Here is a 20385-nt window from a genome sequence, read left to right on the forward strand (position 1 = left end):
TCAGCAAACCCTTTCCTGCTTAGGAACACTCTTTCTAATTTTTTTCCAGACTCTATTTTCCAGTCATGCAATAGAACCAGAGGTGGAAGTGGCAGGAATTGTTCAGTTAATGTAATTCAACATATTGTGCATCTCTATATGACAAGGACCAAGTGAAGAATTCTGGATGAAATGATGGAGGTAGCACAGTCTTTGTTATGCAAAAAAGTAATAATGTAAAAATTGTAATATAAAAGACATCCTATTTTACAGGCCTGAGAGCTCATGGAGGGAGTTTCACAGATTGCCCGTCCACCATTCCAACATCCCTCCGCTATCCCTGCCAGTAACTCAGCCCTGCCTTGTATCTAGGCATGCTGCCACTCAGAGTGAAGGACTGTGCCTCCCTTTTACTCCTGTGGTATGAATCCTTCTTGATGTGGTGGAGCTACCAGTCCAGACCTAGATAACCATCTTTTCAGAATGATTTTATATGAGAAAATGAAAAAAAATTTTATGCTGTTCTTTGGGCACTCAATAGGTGAACCTAAATCAAGATGATACCAGAAGCTAATCAGATAAAGGAGAAAAGAAAGAAAAAAAATCCTGACTGGGGAGAGAAAACCAGCCATGCTGAATCCTACAGAAGGCAGGGAGAGGAAGGCGTTCGAGAGTCATGCATCTGCTGCGGGAGTTCTTCACACCATAATTCTAGCAAAGGAAGATCTGCAGTCACTCCTCATTCAGGCAGAGTCACGGGAGATCAATGAAACTGTGACCCAGTAAATTTGACCAGAAGAGCTGCACATCGAAGAGCGTTTCCAATGGGAAATGAGCTAAAAGCAACAGCAAGTCTTCCCAGGAGAAAGCTCCAAGGGTGATGCTGTAGGTTAACAAGCCCAGTGAGTAGGGGGAGTGGGAAAATGTCACTCTCATTTTTCTTACAAAAAGATCTCTCTCATTCCCAAGTTCCTGCTTCAGGTGACAGACAGTCAAATGTTTCCTATTGCACTGGGCAAACTTTAGGCTGCCCTGCGTGGTGCCAACTGCATTATGGTCATGCCCTTGTAAAGTTCTCTCCCTGAGTGGAGGTGGGGACCTGTGACTTGCATATAACCAATGGAATGTGGCAAAGGGGATGGGATGTCACTCATGATTACGTTGCATTATAGCAAACTTTCTTTATCTTTCACTGGATGGTTTTATTTTTTTATTTCTTCTTTTTAGCTAAACATAACCTAAGAGTACATTTTGACATATTGTAAGTACATGAAGTATAACTCACTCTAATTAGGATCCCATTCTCGTGGTTGAACATGATGTGGAGTTACACTAGTCACGTATTTGTGTAAGAACTTGGGAAACCTGTCCAATTCATTCTACTCTTTCCTATTCCCACCCTTCCTCCCTTCCCTTCATTCCCCTTTGTCTAACACAATGAACTTCTGTTCTTCCCTTCCCTCACCTTGTTGTGTGTTGGCATCTGCATATCAGAGAAAACATTTGGCCTTTGGTTTTTGGGGATTGACTTATTTCACTTAGCATGATATTCTCCAGGTCCATCCATTTACCAGCAAATGTCATAAGTTCATTCTTCTTTAAAACTGAATAATATTTCATTGGGAATATATACCACATTTTCTTTATTCATTCATCTGTTGAAGGGCACTTAGTTTGATTCCATAGCTTAACTGTTGTGAATTGAGCTGCTATAAACATGGATGCGGCTGTGTTACTGTAGTATGTTGATTTAAGTATGCTGATTTAAGTCCTTTGGGTATTAACCGAGGAGTGGGATAACTGGGTCAAATGGTAGTTTCATTCTGAGTAGAGAACTTTCATGTAAGCCAGCATTCTCTGGAGATTTTACTTGCTGGCTTGATAAAAAGGACATGTTGGGAAACTTCAGGAGGTCTCTAAGAACTGAGGACAGTTCCAGTAAGGGGCTAAGATCTTCAGTACTACAACTAAAAGGAAATGAATTCTGCCAACAACCTGAGTGAGCCTAGAAGTAGATTCTTCTGGAACTTCTAGGTAAGAACACAAGCCAGCTGCACCTTGATCTCAGCCTCATCAGACCTTGGGCAGTGGACCCACCAGTTGGGTCCAGATCCCTGACCTACAGAAACTATAGTAAATGTTTAGTATTCTAAGCCAATGAGTGTAGCAACTTATTACATAGGAATAGATTACTAATAAGCCTATTAAAGTAACATTCACTTCCAGTTTAAAACTTATCAATTTTTCTTGTAGTACCTCTGGATTGAGTCATAGTTTGAGATAGTTTCCCTATCTCAAAGTTTAAGAGAAATTCATCCACATTTTCTTCTAATATGTGTAATTTCATCTCTTTTAAATCTCTAACCCACTTGAAGTCAATTCTTGTGTTTGGCATGAGATGTAGATCTAATTTTTCCAAATTGCTCCCCATCCTCTGACCTCTCTATCCTTACCCTGTTCCATCTTCCATACCACAGCTCCCCCGTGTTCTCTAACTCAGTGACCACAATTGGCTTCTTGTCACCAGTCGCATCGGATCTGGAGTTCCATGATAATGTACAAATCAAAGCCCTTCTTGACAAGCACATCTAACATTCTCAATTCCTTCTCCATCATCCTAAAATGCGTCCATTTTCCAGTCTCTGAGTGTTCTAAATGCATTTAAGGATTTTGCTACTGTTATCTCACTTTTTCTTCCTACCTGTACATGTTCTCAATTCTTTAATTCCATATATTTGAAGAAAAAGTTGCTATAAACTTTATACACTTAATAAATAGATCCAAGAAATTCAACAAATTCCGGGCACAAGAGCATGAAGAAAATTCCATCAAGGCACATTATAATGAATTTTTTTTAAATCAGTGGTGAAAATAAAATCTTAAAAAAGAACAAGAGGGTAAAAGCCCATATTATATACCAGAAGACAAAGTTAAGACTTCTTATAGAAAACAAAGAAAGAAGACAGTAGAACAGCATCATTACAGCACTAAATTTAAAAAAAAAAAAAAACTTAGCTTTGGAAAAAAAATTGAGATTGTCTATGAAAAAAATGTAGATGATAAGCACAGAGCAAAAGATTCTTTAAATTGATACATAAATAGCATGTGATAAAATCCAACACCTCAATGTTTTATTTTTTAAAAGACTCTTAACAAACTAAGAATAGAAGGAAATTTCCTCAAAATAACAAGGGCATCTAAAAGAAATTCATATCTTAATTAGTGGTGAAGGACAGAATGCTTCCCCCTATGATCAGGAACAGGCAAGGATGTCTATTCTCATCCCTCCTATTCCACATTATATTGAAGTTCCTAGCTTATGCAATAAGGCAAGAAAAAACCATATAAAAGACACACACATGGGAAAGAAGTATAACTGTCTTTATTGACAGAAAGGTATAATAATCTATAAAGGAAGTTCTTAGTGTACAAAAAGCTACTAGAATCAGTATGTGTGTTTAGCAAGGTATCTCTATGTTAAGCCAATATACAAAAACCAATTGTATTTTCATATGCCAGAAACAAAAACTCAGAAATAAAATTTTATTTTTTAAAATGTAATTTACTAGGAATGTTGAAGTTTTTTCATATATTTCTTGGCCATTTGTATTTCTTCTTTTGAGAATTATGATTTCACCTCACTGCAGTTCAAATGGCAATCGTAGGGAATACAAGTAGTGATAAGTACTGATGAGAATGTGAGGAAAAAAGTACACTCATACATTGTTGGCGGAAAAAAAATTAATACAACCATTTTAGAAATCAGTATGGTGATTCCTCAAAAGGCTAGGAATGGAACCACCACATGACTCAGCTATCCCACTCCTTGGTATTTATCCAAAAGAACTAAAGTCAGCATACTCTTGTGATACAGTCACATCAAGGTTTACAGCAGCACAATTCACTATACCCAAGTTATGGAACCAGCTTAGGTTCCTGTCAACAGGAGAGTAGATAAATGTATCTGTACACAATGGAGTTGTACTCAGCCATAAAGAAGACTGAAATTATGACATTTACCAGTAAATGAATGGAACTGGAGAACATCATGCTAAGTGAAATAAGCCAGACTCAGAAAGTCAAAGGTCAAATGTTTCCTCTCACATGTGAGAGCAAGAGCCAAATAAGGTGGGGGAAAGATGGGGTATCATGAAAGTAGAAGGGAAATCAGAGGAATGAAGAAGGTGGGGGTTGAAGGGGCAAGGGGAGGGATGGGAAAGAAGAACAACAAGCAAAATGAGGTTGACCAAATGATGTTGGGTCTATGTGTGGGTTTTCCATAGTGAAGTCCACATTTATGTGTTCCTGTAAAGGACCAAGTTATAAAACCAATGAATAAAGGAGGAAAGCCAGGAGAGTAGAGGAGGGGGAACCGTGGAGTAAAAGGACAAGGAAGGAAGAGGTACTGGGAACTGAAATAAAACAAATTATATTCCATGCATGAGTGATTATATCAAAATGAACCCCATCATTATGTATAGCTATAATGCACACACACACACACACACACACACACACACACTGGAAAGGATTGAGAAAATGACACATCCTCACCAGCACGTATTATTTTATAGGTTTAATTTACTATGCCATCTAAAGGGGTGCTTAAGGATAATTTTAACCAAATAAGTGCAAGATCTGTGCACTGCAATGTGCAAAACTTTACTGAAATTAAAGAAGACCTAAGTAAATGGACACCAATACTATGATTTTTAATTAGAAGACACTCTATTGTTAAGAAGTAAATTCTTCCCAAATTCATCAGTAGATTCTACACGAGCCCAGTAGCAATACAAGCAGATATAGAAATTAACAAGCCCATCTTGTGGAAATGCAAACAACCTAGAACTATCCAAACAACTTTGAAAATGAATAAAGTTGGAGGACTTGCACTACCTAATTTAAAGACTTAAAACAAAGCTATAGGAAGTATAACAGTACACTATCAGCAAAAGGATAGACTGACTATAAATCAACAGAGCAGAATAGAAAGTCCAGAGATAGACCTATGTATAGATGGCTGGTGAAATTTTAGCAAAGCTCTCAGAGTAATTCAATAGGGAAAAGATAGTCCTTACAACAACTTTTGCTGGAGCAATTAGATAGCCATATGCAAGAAATTGAGCCTTCACTCTTGTCTTTTACTACCAACAAAAAATAACTCAGAATTGATCACAGATCTAAATGCAGGAGCTAAAATTTATGCAAATATACACATAAAATTGGTAATCTTCCATGTAAGCTATAACTCAATAAAATAGTTTAAGTGTATATAATCTCCATTATCATACACCATGTTTTTGTTTATATTGTGTATATGGAAAGCATGAGTTGAAGTTCTCTTCTTCTAGAAAAATAGTTCTTTACAATGTACTCAGTTCAAATCATGACCTCATCTAAGATCCCTAGGGTCTATCACAGGAAAGTCTTCCAGGTCAATAATCTCCATTGCATGAGAAACACAGAAGTGCACATGATGTTTCTGTTTTCAGGAATATTCCTATATGCATTCCCATATCCACCAGAGGCTTTATCTTTTGCTGCTTTTGGTAATAGTTAAAACAGTTACAATTTCAAACAATCCTTGATATGGATACCTCAAGAGATCCATTTATGAAAAATTTCAACAGCAAAATACTTAAGGTAAAAATTAAACAACATAAAAATAAGGAAGCAACAGAACTGTGCTATAGCAAATTCATATTGCTCCCTCTGTATTTCTTAAGAACCAAGTGTATGCAAATGTCACTCTAATCTATGTCTGACGTAAGCTTTGGCCTCCTGCAAAAAACAGCAGCCAAGACATTCCTGGGAAAACTTATTTTTTATTGCTGAGCCTGGATTGTTGTTCTGTTTAGCAATATCTGAATATAATCCTGCCTGATGTGGTTGTTGATATGGTTGAATGACTTCCTAAAAGAGAAAAATAATACAGTTAGGAGTGAGGAAAATGGAAATAAATTAGCATGCTCTTGGAAGAGAATGATCATTCCTGATTATTCTCTCCAATCTTTCTGAGTAGAAAAGAAAAAAAAAAAAAAACTGTATTAGTCTGGAATTCCCCCTATTTCTCCCATGGTTGTACTTGAAGTATAGCCAGAACATTCAGAAATATCTCATTGTTTTGACCTATTTTTCTTAACTATTCTCTCTTGCACCTGTTCACTTTATACTTTTTGTCATTGACTCTTCTACTATTTGGTTTCTTTCTCTTTTCATATTCATTTTTCAATATTATACAGAAGAGTTCATAGATACATGAATAAACTAACTTCAGGCCACTGTTGGCACCAACCAGTAAAATCATTTCTCTCTCTAGAACCTCAGTTCCTGTTAGGAATCTCTTTGCATTTGCTTGGTCTTTACTGAGCTCAGGGGACTCCTTAAATGAAGGCCTAGAGAAGTCATCTCCACGTGCATCTGCCTCAGAGACAACTCCGTGATTAATAGAGAATTTCAGCCTTTCCCAACCCTGTGCATGGAAAAGTCTAGCTATTTGGCCTTCAGCTACTATCCCATGGACCATGAAAAGATAATATCTTTTTAGCATTTTCACAGAGTTTATTGTTTTCTCCATTTCTTCGCTTACTTGTGTGCAAGCAACACCCCATTCTGAAATCTGTAGCTTTGCATAACAGGATCTAGCCAATTCTCAGCATCTAATTATTCACATAACCTTACCTATAACACATGGCATTATAATTTTTCTGTTCTTAGCTCTTTAACTCAGGTTTGCACAAATGGAGCTCATGTGTGCTAATCACATAATAAATGCTCTTTAGACCGTAACCTGATATTAGCTGTATAGAGCCTAGTACCTGGAATGCCATGGAATTTTAATGACTTTTCAATTAGGCTTCTAATAAATATCTCCTGCCATGCAACAACTGAGTGATTTTAAATTTTGGATTGCGCTCCTCCTTAACTTTTCAAACCCTTTATTTTTTAAGGTATTTAAGGAAATATTTTCACGAGTGAATTCATTGTTTCCCAACACTCATTTTCCTGTGTTCACACTTCTATTTCCACCTGCTGACTGAACACTACGTCCAGACGTCTGTCCTCCAGGCCTCTCAAACTCAGCATGTGAACATGTCCCTTCGCCTTCCTAGTTCTGTTACCCGTCCAGGGACTGTGTCACCTGCCACTCTGCCACTTCTCTGTCTAGTTCTCCTCTTCTCCCATCAGTTCTACCTCTGAAACAGACCTCACGGTTCTCCCTCTTCCCTGCTTCCCCTGTCAAGGCATTGGTTCATGCCTTCCTGGACTTCAGCAATACATCTAAAGTGTCTCCTGGCCTCAGGCTCTGTCTTTTCCAGCAGGAGCCAAGCCAATCTACTCCCCTCAAGTCTTTTTTTTTGAAACACTGTCCCACTAAGTTACTTAGGGACTTGCTAAGTTGCTGAGGAGATTGGCCTCAAATTTTTGATCCTCCTGCCTCAGCCTCCAGAGCCACTGGGATTTCAAGTATACACTACCATGCCCAGCTCTCCTCTCCCTTATTATTCAAGCCTTTTGAACAACTCTCCCTTTCTTGCCACAAGAGGTCTTTGCTCCTATCCCGCTCACACACTTGATATCCTCGCAAAGCCCCTTCGCTCCAGTACCTGCCACACCCCCTCATTCTTGGCTGGGTGGAGGGCCTCGGCCCGGTTTGCATGTTTATGATCCTATAAAAAGAAAGGCTGACATAATGAATTTGAAAAGAATTGAGATAAAAATGATTTGTGACTTTTCACTTTAAATCAAAGATTATTACCCAGTAATATACATGGTTGGTACTCTATAAATAAAGGTTCATTCAGTCAGGGTAAACTCAACACCCAAACAGCCTCCCAATAAGGTTCTAATTTATGTTACCTGAAGCTTTAAAATGAAGGCACATAGAGACTATAATACATGTGCACTAGAAAATAGCAGCCTTGATTAAGTGTGCATTCAAATTCAGTAGCATTGCAAGCAATTTCAGAAAAAAGGAAGAATTTAGTTAGTAAATGTTCAGGAATCATTTCATGAGTAATCAAAGGAATGGAAGCTCTAGGAGTAAGTCCTTAATAATGTACTCAAAGAAATTTTGGAAGAGTATACCATGTAAAAGATATTCCAAAAGAATAAAAACTCTGCAAGGAAAAATTAAAGTTGGATTTATGTATTACTTTATTCTTCATATCCTGCTTGTGCCAAAGGCCAATCATCTCAGTCTTTACCCTGTAAAACTAGGCATTGAACTGACAATTTCCAGATCTGACTGATTGATTGAGTCAGAAGAGTCAGGTTTTTCTGTGTCAGTCGCAATAACGTCCACGTCTCAGGAGTTTGCAAAAAGCATGTATGCCTTGTTCATGGGTCAGTGGGTCATCCATAGGTCTTCAGGGTTTAGAGAGGCTCAGGTTCAAGCCTGTTCCATGTGACTTTCATTCTGGTAAGGGATGGGGAGCACAAAAGGCCAAGACATGCCACAAAAGCACATTAAAAGCCTCTTTTAGAAGGTGGTAGGTGTCACATTCTAATGACATTCAACTGGTGAAAACAAATCTCATGGCTTAGGCAAATGCAATGGAGCAGAGACACATCCATTACCTACAGAGAGGCATGGCCAAGTCACTGCTAACCATGGGGGTGCATCATCCTTTTACAGAGAGAGTGGACGCATTGGGAACAGTAAGGTACCACAGTTCCTCTGATATACTTTTTGAGTATCTCCTCTTTTTTTGTTTGTCCCTCTGTGTGTGGTTAGGATCCTCTGTTCCACAGGTGAAAGAATCTGTTTCACTTACTTCTACCTCCAACCTTCCGACCTTCCTTACTTCAGTTTCTGATACCAACAGGACAATAGTTGACACTACTACTTAATCTCTTCAATCATCAACCAAGATGAGCACAACTGAGGTGATGTGTAATGGCCTTCACAATTCAGAGAGTTCCCACCCCTGAAATACCATTGAACTTCTTGTCTGCATCCTTCACTTTGACTCTTCCCTTTTTTGGATGTTTTTATTTGTGCATTATAGTCATATATAATATCGGGGCTCATTTTGACATAATGTAGCATGCATGGAGTATAGTTTGCTCCATTTCAGTTCCCATTACTTCCTCTTTCCCTCCTTCCTCCCTCTTCCTGTTCTCCTCCCTCTAATTGACTGGTCTTCCTTCTGTTTATTTATAGTTTATTTTTTAATTGGTGCTTTATAGATATACATAAAGGTGAAATTCACTGTAGTATATTCATACATGTACATAGCATAACTTGATCAATTTCATTCTGCAGTTCTTCCCTTTTCCCATCCCTCTTCTCTCCCCTTCTATCCCCTTCCTCAATTCCACTGATCTACCTTGATATTTTCATGGGACCCCCCCTCCCCAATTTTTGCCCCTATTTTTCCTCTAACTGCCACATATGAAAGAAAACATTTGTTCCTTGACTTTCTGAGTCTGGTTTATTTCACTGATCATGATGTTCTCCAGTCCCATCCGTTAAACAGCAAATGCCCTACTTTCATTCTTTTTTTATGACTGAATAAAAATCCATTGTGTGTATATACCACATTTTCTTTATCCATTCATCTGTTCATCTGACAGGCACCTGGGCTTGTTTTGTACCTTGGTTATTGTGAATTGCAATGCTATAAACATTGGTATGTGTGTATCACTATGGTATGCTGATTTTAGTTCTTTTGGACAAATTCTAAGGAGTAGAATAGCTGGGTCATATGGTGGTTCCATTCCTATTCTTTTGAGGAATTTCTATGCTGCTTTCCAAAGTAGTTATACCAATTTGGAGACCACCAACCATGTATGAGTACATCCTTTCCCCCACATTCTCACCAGCATTTCCTATTATTAGTATTCTTTATTATTATTATTATTATTATTATTATTTGTTCTTTTTAGATATACAGAACAGTAATGACACAGCCACACCATTGTTTATAGCAACTCAATTCAAATAGCTAAGCTATGGAACCAATCTAGATGCCCTTCAACAGATGAATGGATAAATGTGGTCTATATACACAATTGAATATTACTCAGCCTATTATTTGCACTCTTGATAATTGCCATTCTAACTGGAGTAAGATGAAATCTCAAAATAGTTTTAATTTGCAATTTTACTAACTGCCAGGGATGGTGAACATTTTTTCATATATTTGTTGGCCATTTGTGTTTCTTCTTTTGAGAAATGTCTGCTTAGTTCTTTTGCCCATTCATTGATTGGGCTATTTGGGTTTTTTTTATTTCTCTCTATATAACTCTTTAATACATCTTTTCCTTCACTTTATTTTACAGTCCCTTTAAAAGATAGTTTTAGGGACACAATTCTGAGTTGCCAATTACTTTCTCTGAGAACACTGATTATTGCTCTCTTTGTTATGGTTTCCATTGATGTTGTTGATGAATGGGCTAGAATGCTAATTTCTCCTTTGCAGGAGATCTGTCCTTTCTCTTTGGAACTTTTAAAATTATCTCCATATCTCTGATGTTATGCAATCTCAAAACAAAATCTTTAGATATTTTTATTTGTCCTGCCTAGTAGAAGTTGTTCTTCCTATATTAATAAATTCTTATATTTTATTAATGCTATATAATTCCTAGTCATCATCTCCTTAGATGATTCATCTTCTTCATGCTCATTATTCTTTTCTTTGGGGACTTGAATTAACTGTATATGGAAACTTTTCATGTTTTCCTCTAAATCTCTTCACTTCCTTCATGTTCTCCATTCCCCACTGCCTTCTCAATTCTGTCTTAATGATTGTTTAACCTATTCATTGAGTCTTTACGTTTCAGAAATACATTGTTAATTTCTAAAACTCCGTTTGGTTCTTTTTTGATGATTTCTTGTTTCTTGCTATTTTTGTATTTGTGCTTTCTTTCTTTGAGCATTTTACAATCCATAACTGAACATCTCAATATTTGAAAAGTTCCTGGGCTCTAAATCAATTACTTTTGTTCCACTGAGTCTCACCTGTAGGTGTTTGGTTGATCTTTGATAATGAGCTAATATTTGGTTGATGTTAATTGGGTAAACTCTGGGGGTCTAAATTAAGGATGTGTTCCTACAGAGCTTATGTATCCTTTGGATGGTAATACAGGCACCAGCCTTCACAGCCCTCAACTTGGTCCTCTCCAGAGTCTCTGGTTCAACTCTTAGAACTTGCCACTCATTCAGGGGGTGGCCTAAATGTTGCCATGCTGATATCTACATTTGTTTATAAGACATTCTTGCCTTTTACGTTTATTTACTGTGCTTCACTACCATTTCACCATTTGGTTTTGTTTCTTATGTTTTCTCTTTAAACTTGATTTTTCTCATTTTGAGGGCTCCAGGAATGCAATACAATTTTTTTTTTTTTTTTTTTTTTTTTTTTGCAGGAGCTCTTATTTTCAAGTAAGAAAATCTCTCAGAATATCTAATCTACCGTATTGCCAGCAGTGGATATCTTCATGATATTTTTTTACTCTGGGTTTATGGCTGTGTTCCTAATAGCTGAGCTTGCCAAGAGTGAAAATTCCCAAATAAATGAACCATGACTTAAATTATTTTAAATTTAGAACATCAGAGTTAGAACACTTAGACTTTCTTGCCTATAACAGGACTGGTTTGCTCAAATAATGGACACAGAATGCTGATAGAATTGTGGGATTCAGTTCTGTCTGCTCTGCCTGAAGGGTGCCAATAAATCTGCTACCACTGCTGAAAAGTTTACATAAAATATCAATCTTGTTGAATGATGAGTTAATGCTACAAACTCATGCAGAAAGGCTAACATTTATAGTTACAAATACTTTGCTAGTGTGGCTGAATTGCTAAGGTTTTAGCATAACTTGATATATAGTCAGGAGACTACTCAAGTGAGCATTGTTATTGTTGATCTGCTATCAACTTTATTCTGATATTTATTATTCTATAACTTAATTATTGAGGAAAAAACATATCTATTAATGTAATTTATCCATGGAATATCCTTATGTCCTTTTCCCTCAAAGCAGAAAACAATACCAAACTGCTAAATGATCAGCTTTTGTGAATAAAACACAAGAGTCTGTAGAAATGAGAGTCATTTACAAAGATATATGATCATTAAGTACAGTGGGAGTTTAACAAATGTCCTGTTGAAAATATTAATTTGGCAAGATAGTGAATTATAGCCTATATGAAAAACAATCACACAATTCTGATAATGTGATAAAAATCAGGGTTTTCTGACCATATTTAAATAAATTATGTTCTTGATTTAGGAACTTTAACAATTTCTAAGACAGGCACAAAAGTTAGAGTAGATTCTAAGAAACTGCCTGCCTTCACCCATCCATGTGTAGAACCAGGTATTTAGTATCTTAGTAAATAAATTCCCTTTAGCTATCTGGAATTACATTGAATTGTGCAATATAGCAAATCATGTATTTACTTGAGCATTTATAGTATTATTGCCAAAAGTGTGGATGCTACCAACAGAGTCTGAAATGAAGAAATGAGCTGATTCAGGCAAGAATCAATAAAACACACTTGTACAGATTTGAAGTTCATATCCAGTAATGAACCAGCATGCATAAGTCTTCCACCTCAGCTCTGCACGAAGCACTCTCTGGAGCCTCCTTACCAATTATGTCTTTAAGGAGCAAGTAAATTCATTTACTCTTATTTAAACACACACGTTTGCAACCATTCCAATAGCAATTTGCAATTCCAAAGGTTGGATATGCACACAAGATAAATCAAAGCTAAAACATATTAAATGAAATGACATTTCAAAGCTTGCACTTTCTGCCTTTAAAAACCAATCATGAGCCAAAGATGTTCTCAACAATTATTTATAATTATTGAGTTCTGATTCTTTTTGTGTTAATATTTTGAAGATTAACTTAGAAAAAAACTAACAGAAAGAGATAATGATTCAACCTCTTAGCAATTTAAATCTACTGTGAAATCTTAACAAAGAAGTCTAAACTAAGTCCTTTGAAATCTTGACATTTTTTTTCTTTCTCTAAAAATTTTATTTTCGTGGAAAATATATCTAAACTTCAAGAAGACTTGTGATGGACTATTCATGATATTTAATTGCATTTTAAAATTCATGCTTATAGTTTCATTACCAGAAATAAGCATCCATCATCTTGGCAGAACACAAAATATAAGAGAACCTAATCAGCCCTGATTTTTTTTTTTTAAGTGAAGTAAGGAGATTTTTAAAGACTTCAAGGTGAGTGAGAAGAAAGAGGAACTTGAAACGTAAAGATCTTCAAGTATTTCTTTTCAACTTCAACTTTATTCCCTTTGTTGCTTTTTCTTTTGGTTTGAAAAACCCGATGAGAACATCTCTAAACATATCTGGAAGGTGTCACAGGGAATTTAAGTCACTTCTTAAGAGAGAGAAGAGCTAACACCATTATGGGATAAATAAAATGCTTTTTTATTTAAAATTCTGTTTGAATGCTTATTCTATCAAAGGCTGGACTGACAGAACAAGAAAAACCCCACCTTGTGATTTGTGATGAGAACAGACAACCAACACTACAAGTTTTTCAAACAATGTTGTTAGGTTACAGTGAATAACAACAGAGGCTGCACTGTGTAGTTAGAAAATCCTCCGTCCAATTCAGGACTACGGAATTGTTTTCTACATAGATACGTCCCAGTTAGCAAAATGTATATTCAGATAAGGAAATTCCACAAGGTCTTTTGGAGACGTCTCTCTGATCACACAAGGATCAACCGAACCCTATAACTGAAGTCCCTCTCCACACTTCCGCTTGCATGAACTATGCTGCTTAAGAAGCTGTTTTCAGGATGTAAGAACTAAGTCATAATTAATGTCTTCTAATAGATATGCAACACAGAACTGAGAGCAGGGTTACAGTTGCCCACTTTAAGATAGGAGTATGGGAGAAGCAAGTGAAGTTCAAAAATTATGCAAATGTTTTACAGTAAGTAACTATTGAACACAAGGCTGTATCTTTTCATTATTACTCTCTTTCTGTATGTTATTCCACAACAGTGAAGTATGTTTGAATAGAAGTAGGTGTTCTTGGGTATTTGTTAGTAAATAGCTTTTTGTCACTTGCCTATTGTATAAAAAAACATGCTCAGAAAGAGTTTGGTATCCTATTCAGTATGAATCTTTAACCCTTCATGTTTAAGAATCTCTGTATAGGTTTGGATAAAAAAATAAGTAAAAATTGCGAGGGGAAAAATTGAGTGATTAAAAAGTGTTTCTTATTCATAATACTGAAGTCATTTTACATCTCCTTTTATACACCATAATGAATTAAATGACCAGGAACACAACTGTCGATTTAAAATAAAAGGAAACAAAAAAGAAAGAACAAGAAAAAGGGAGGCTGCCTAGTGACAAGAGTCCATCTCCCCTCGTGCCAGTGAAGTTTTAGCTGTGAGCATGCTCAGACACATGGGAGGCTCTGGAGTTACTATATCAGAACTCCTTCTGAGGTGTAAGGAGGATACGTCTAATAACTCAATTGCTGTAAGCCTATTGTTATTTTTTTCTGATATTAAACATCTCTCCAGCCTCAGATTGATCGCAATGTTCCTTCTCCTTCCTTTCATCGTTCTGATAGATGTCAAAGGTAAGGCTGCTGCTTTCTCACTTTAAATAAGTGCAATTCCCAAAGAATATGAAAATTCTATTTAGTGCTATGGTATTTACAATAGACTCACTGCAGTGTTTGAAAAATAGACATCGATTCTGCGTTTCATTATCATTACCCCTAATTGCTGGTAGCCCCATACAGTCTAGCAATTTCTGGATGTAACAGATTTTTCATGGAAACTTGCCTTTGTATGTTATTAAAGCAGTAGATAAAATAACTTTTAAAAACAATGTTGACTATATCAATTACAACAGGGAACATATTTTTAGTATTTGTTTTTTAAAAGTAGGAAAATGAATAAACTAAAATTTTGTTGTGTAAAAAAACTGAACCTGTTGTAATATGTAAAAAAAAAAATATGTAATTGTTAGTAACTGTTTCATTGTTATCACAAACTAGGAACTGTAAAGCCATAGACAAATCTAAAACATGCTGTCTTTCCCTAAAATTTAACCTATAGAAAACAAAGTTATCAAAAAAAGTGCACCTATGTATGTAATTCTTTGTTTTTAGTTTGAGGAAATTTTTATTTTAGTCAAACTGCTCATTTTAAAATCTTTTGGAAAGCTGGCAAAAAAATTAAACTTAAATCTTCACCTGGATTTTAAGAAAGAAACTTGTTCTGTTGTGAGCTCATATATTTAAAATCTATTCATCACACCCATAGTATACTGAGCTTATCATTATCAAAATTCAAAAATGCATTTATTTTAATTCATAATTTTTCTTCAAGACTTTTGATAAACCTCAGAGAATAGTCAAATTTAAGATTATTTTTATTTTCTAAGAAATTCTTTCTTGGTTTATAAAACACTAAATATTATTAGATGTTTTCCAACTGAACATTTTAAATCTTGAAACAAAATGACGTATTTAAGAGCATAAATGCAATATGTACAAGCATAAAATGTAATATTTAAGAATATCTAATAAAAGATTATAAAATATTTAAATTTTATTTTAAATTTTAACTACTAAATTATTCTTTCAAATTATTTCAAAATATTATCTCCAAACACCTAGCATGATATTCATTCTGTGTTTCAGTCATTCTTACAGGAAAACCTAGGGAGAAAGAATATATGAATTTATCTTGCTTGAAATATAGTTGTAGAAAGCAGTCTATTTCTTTGATTCAAGGTCTTACCTCAGAAGTTCATGTCCTGTCCATATTGGTAATATTCAATTTTATAGTATTTTTATGAATCCTATTTGGTGCTAAAGTTAAAAATTGGTCCCTGGATTTAAGATACATCATAGAGATCACCAGTGCCCTTAAAAATGTCCTTAATGTACAGAACTGTACTTGCAGTTAACCAATTTCACTCTACTGTGCTTGATAATGCATCTCTCTGATTTTGTTTAAACCAATTTCACTCTACTGTGCTTGATAATGCATCTATCTGATTTTACTTAAACCTTACATGAGGAAAAAAAAAATCTATTTCTAAAGCCATGGTTTCTGATTTGCCATAATGTAATGGCATTCTTTAAGCAAATCAAAAAAAAAAAAGTTTTAAGCAAATCATTTTGTTTTATTTATAAGTAAATGCCTAATACCAAGTCCACAGGACCAACCTATAAAGGTTTATTGGTTAATTACATTTCTTTGGAAATTCTTATTTTCTAACTTTACATCACCTTTGATTGCTACTTTAAACCTTTGTATAAATAATAATTCATTTTCAAAATAAGACATATTAATCAATGCTGTGTATCTTTTTCCTGCTTGTGGAAATAAGTATTTGCTACATAATTAAACTTTTTTCTTTCTCGAAATATAATTATAGATGGTTATAGTGGTAAGGTTCTTTATTATAATCAAAGAAAGATCACTAAGAATTATGTCAGAATGAAGATTACTTTAAATTTTAAATAAATATTTGTGCTAGACTCTTAAAGCAAAATGAAAAGTTAGAAATATGATGATTGTCTTCTATTTTCAGACCATGATCACGCTGGAGTGAGTGTCTAGAAATGAATAACGCTGAGTAGCTTAATCTACCAGCAGTAACTGATAACTACAGAGAGTGTATCTTGTTCTGTGTTTTATCGTTATTTACTATGTAATCTTAAACCGCCTTTTTAAAATGCTGTTGATGGACTAATTAGGGACAATATTGCAAACCAAAATCAAGTGCTTACATAGGAAATTGAAGTATCAAGTATTAAGGATGCTACTGGATAACTACCAATTGCTACTTATTCAAATAATTTTCTAACCTTCAAAAAATGCCGTCACGCAAAGCAGAACCTGAACAGGATTTGCCGTGGGCAGTGTTCGACTGCCCCCTAACGGCCAAGTTCAAGGCATTGCTAATAAGAAAGAAACTCGACTGCTTGAGGACGAATGGAGCCCTCTGTAAGGAAGAAAGATGGGAAACCCAGAAACAAAGGCTTCCTACCTGTGTGATCTCTTAATGCACTAGCTAAATACCGCTCCCAGCAGATGTTTACTCACTTGATGGTCGTACTGTGAATGAATTTGACCAGGTGTAATAAATGTTTTAAGGCCTCTCATTGAAGTGTCAAAATTCTCTACCACTCAACTGTTAGAGACAAAATAGAGGGTGCTGCTTTTAAACAAGTTAATATTGAAAAGTTACACATTTTTATCCTGGAAAATAGTGTCCTAAACAGAACTCAAGTAACGAGAAATGTTTTTATAGAAATAATTATGCAACCACTAAGGCACATTTTTTTTTTTTCGTTAGGAATATATATCAGGCTGGGGATATAGCTCAGTTGGTAGAGTGCTTGCCTTTAATGCACAAAACCCTGAGTTCAATCCCCAGCACCACAAAAAAAAAAAAAAAGAAAGAAAGAAAGAAAGAAAGGGATATATATCTATTTAAGAACCCTAAATGTCCTGGTTTGCTTATCTGGTAAATAAAATTTATTCATGGAGCAGAATGAATATGCTTTTTTTACATGAGAAATCATGGTGGTTTTAGAGGTATAATTACCTGGAAACAGAAAACAAATCTCTCTTGTATGTTTTATTCACGTTTCATCAGTTTCTCGCACCTATACTTCCAGGGGTGAGAAGAGACCCTTCCGGGGTTTAATATGTATTTAAAAAAATAAAGTTTTTTTTGATGGTCAGCACTGTTAAACGCCTCTATAAAGTGCCCTAAAACCAATATAAAATGATTGACTTAGTGCTTATGTGATAAACAGGTTTTTGAAAGTTTTAATATTAGAAAAGAATTGTAACTGAGTAGTTAACTTTATTGTGAAATCAAAGTCCTTTAAAAGATGCTCAGCATGATTAGTAAAATTCTGGCCCTCCTTTCTTATCCTGTCCCTCCTTTCCCACTCCCGCTGATGTAGCCCTTTACTTCCGTTCTTGTTCATGCCCATTTCCCCTTCGCTCCCACTCTCTCCTTTCTCTTGCTTTTTTTTTTTCTTACTTTATTTTGAAATTGACACATAGAAAATATACCTATTTATGGAACACCATGTGATGTTTTGATACATGTATACATTGCATAATATTCAAATCAGGGTAAAAATATCTAGCTCCTCAAATATTTGTCATTTATAGTGAAAACATTCAAAATCCTTTTTTCTAGTTGATCTCTTTACATTTTTATTAGCATGCATTAATGGTACATATGAAAGGGGTATAGTACCATAGCTCAACCCAGGCAAAGAGCAGGCACTGATCAACCCAGGGTAGTTAGCATTTCCCTCTCCTTATCATTTGTAGCCTTCAAAAAGACAAAAATCACATATTCTCACAAGTGAAGGCTAAAACAAAAGAGTCTATCCAAGTGTAAAGTAGTGATTACTAGAGGCTGGGAAGGGTGAGGAGGAGGAGGAGGGGAAGGAAGGATCATGGGAGGTTGGGTAATAGGAACCAAAACACAGAAGGAATAAATTCTGGTGTTCCACAGCTCAGAGGAATGACTCTAGGCCACAATAACCTCTTAGGTATTTCAGGAAGCTGTCACTTTTTTCCATATGTTCATTTCTTGCGTGTTTATCCCCTTTCCACCATTGAGTGCATTTGTCTTAGGCACGCTCCTGGCCTCTCTTCCTGGTTTCCTCCACACTGAAATCTTCCTCTCTCTTCTTGTCTGTTTTCCAACCCTCTTGCTGTCTAAGCTCTAATCTCCAGCTCTGCCCTTGACCTTGCTACCCCCATCCCCTCTGATTCCCTCTTCTGCTCCATCCTGGTTATTCACATCTGCCTTTGCATCTCCACCTTGGCTACATCCCGTTCCTCAACCTGCCCCCTTATTCAAGTATTCCTCACTTCTAACCACTTCCTGCTTTGAGCTTCCTCCCTAGTGACTTCCTATCTCCTCCCCTTACTTCCTTTCTGTTCTTTGCCTTTCTCCTGGTCTGGTCAGTGGTCACCTGTGACTAAGACGACTAGAACACAAACCCAATCACAGGTAATTGAGTATTAAATCTCAGACATTGATGTGCTCTTTTTAGGTCCATAGTGATTTGTCTACAATTAGGAAATCCAAAAATCTGTGATAACTGAAAGTTTGATTGTCTTTGCCTAAAAAAAATCTGGTCAGAATGAACCAGAGGCTATTTAGAGTCCGTCTTTATGCATTATAACAAAATTTTCATGTTTGTACAATAGCAAGTTGTTAATGTGTTTGATGATGGAATTTTGCCCCAGAACTAGTAGGAAATGTTATATAAATTATATGCATCAAATTAACTCTCTAAAATTAAAAATATACATAAATATTACATCAGTTTTCTCCTAAAGGTTTCTGCTAAGGTGATACAGATCTGTACCATCTGTCACCCTGTTCTGATAGCCAACATCCTACACCGGGTTACAATGACTATTTTCTTTGCCTAGAGAAGTTCAGTGAATCTGTTTTGATGAGGAAAATACAGTTTTAACTAGTTCCCTCATTCTCTGATTCCAGTTTATTTTTATTTATTCTCTTAGGTGCTTTTTTTTTTTTTAATTTCAGCAACTACATTTTTCAGTCCAGTAGTTCCAACTGTGTCTAAAACTGTATGTTTTGGTTTCATAAACTTTTATCTCATGGTGTTCCTTCCTCCATTCATTCTTTTGAAAATTTTAAGCATACATATTGTAAACTGCTTTTTAAAGCTCTGTTTTCCCCTAGTTATTTAAGTATGAATTCTTCCTTTTAGGCATCCTGGCATGAACATGAAGTTGGAGAGACTTTTCTCCTGTCCTTGTCTGTCTACAAATGGTCTCCTTACAGCCTCCACATTGCCTAGGGAGCATGCAGATCTGAAGCATAGCTTATGTTAGTATCTCAGGCATTTTGCTTGTAGGGGATCCACCTCCAATCTCATGTCCCATTTCCAGAGGACCACACTGATTTCCTGCTGACATAAGCAAGGGGCTTTATTTAAACCACAACCTTGGGAGGTCAGGCAGAACTACTCCCTCCCACTCCCCTCTCAGGGACTCAAGTCGCTGCACTTGACACAGTCACTGCACTTGACACAGTAACAGCACTGCAGATTATGGCTTTAGGTCCCCATTAAACAGTGGTTTTCTCTTTATTCATATTTGATGGAGATTTTTCTCTCCTATGACCCGAGGGTTTGAATGAAAAAACCTAATAGCAATCTTTTCTGTGTCTTTGGAAGAGAATATGGCATGGAAGCATAGTGAGATTTGCTCATAGTGGATGACCTTGATCCAGAGGTCAGAAGAGAAGATGGCTTTGATTCCTCAGGTTGTGCTTTATCAGAGAGGGGACATAGGAGGGCACACTGGGAGATTTGGAGTTACAAAGTAAAAGGCTGTATGTGTTATAGGGGAGGCAGCAGGGTGACAAT

The sequence above is a fragment of the Sciurus carolinensis genome, chromosome 5 (genome assembly GCF_902686445.1).
Source record: "Sciurus carolinensis chromosome 5, mSciCar1.2, whole genome shotgun sequence".
Lineage (NCBI taxonomy): Eukaryota > Metazoa > Chordata > Mammalia > Rodentia > Sciuridae > Sciurus > Sciurus carolinensis.